This window comes from Myotis brandtii, unplaced genomic scaffold (genome assembly GCF_000412655.1).
Source record: "Myotis brandtii unplaced genomic scaffold, ASM41265v1 scaffold42, whole genome shotgun sequence".
NCBI classification, from domain to species: domain Eukaryota; kingdom Metazoa; phylum Chordata; class Mammalia; order Chiroptera; family Vespertilionidae; genus Myotis; species Myotis brandtii.
Window position 1 is genome coordinate 991,613 of NW_005366108.1, and position 1,200 is coordinate 992,812.

Consider the following 1,200-nt stretch of genomic DNA (forward strand, 5'->3'; position numbering starts at 1 on the left):
ACAAATTTTTGTGCACCGGGCCTCTAGTAATAATATAAGACCAAAAGATCGTTTTAAAATGTGTTTTGTTGTCTCCAGTAACCTTAGAGAAATATTGCAAGCTTTATGTATGTTAGACATAAGGAACATATAATAGACCAGTTCTATTAGGTATGATGATCTACTCAATATTCAACTGGATCTTGTTTTGTGTTATCATGAAATTCTTAATGACAAATGTAGATAGTCATTAATTTTCATGTGTGTGTATGTGAGAGTGTTATGCCCAGATTTCAAGACCCCAAAAGACACCACCAGGGAGCGCCAAGTCCGATGCCAAAGCATAGAATCTTTTATTCAAGCCCAGGCTTGGTCCCCTTCTGCCTCCATTACTAGATGCGAGAGAGAGCCCGGAGTCCCAAGAGAACAAAGAATTTATAGGGCTTGGGGTTCGGGGGATGGGGGCACACTTGGACCACTGATTTGGCCAATTCCAGTTGGTTGAGTGAGGGTCAGGGGCTAGTGATGCAAGGGCAGGGTTCAGTTAGGGTCTGATTTCACAAAGACAGGGGGGTGTTCAGCATACTTTCAGCCTTGAGTTTGTTTTCCCTGGCATTCCCATTGGCTGAGATAAGAGCAGGCTGAGTAACTGATAAATTCTATGGCTTTTTCTAGAAGAGGAGTTAGGAACACAGCTATCAGTCCTGTTCTGTCCTTTTATTCCCCCCTTGTCTTGGAACTTCCGGCTCAATCATGAGATGGACTGCATTTCTATTTTACCTTCCGTCGCTAGAGGCCTGTACTGGGCTTGCAAAACCATCAACTGGACCACCCCTATGCGCTTTTTGACAAATCAGACTAGTCTGTTAATAATGCAAGGGCCGAAAGTCAACAGCATTAGGAGGATTTCAAGGGGTCCCGTGAGGTCCACTGTCACAGAAGGAGCTGGGCTTGTGACCTGGCAGAAACAAACTACAACAAATGGTCTGGTGGAGGGAAAGAAACCATTTTAGCTTTAACAACTTCTATTGAAGTAGGATTTTTCTTCTTAAAAATTCCTCTATGGCCATCAAAAAGCCAAATCAAGATTTATTTATCTACTGTATTCAATTTGGCCTGATGTTTGCATAAACACAACAAGAATGGTAACTGACTACCTTTGCTGGAATCTCATGATTGAATCTTAATGTGCCCCGTAGGGCCAGGAAGCCAAGCCATCCA

General features: G+C 42.9%; 1 long non-coding RNA gene across 1 annotated transcript in view; it reads right to left on the reverse strand.

Moving 5' to 3' along the window:
• Positions 1-925: 925 nt before the first annotated feature.
• Positions 926-1,200, reverse strand: part of LOC106727386 — a 5,777-nt gene continuing 5,502 nt past the window's right edge. Inside the window, exon 3 of the long non-coding RNA XR_001363567.1 lies at positions 926-937. This is a non-coding gene — a long non-coding RNA (uncharacterized LOC106727386). The remainder of the gene's footprint in view (positions 938-1,200) is intronic.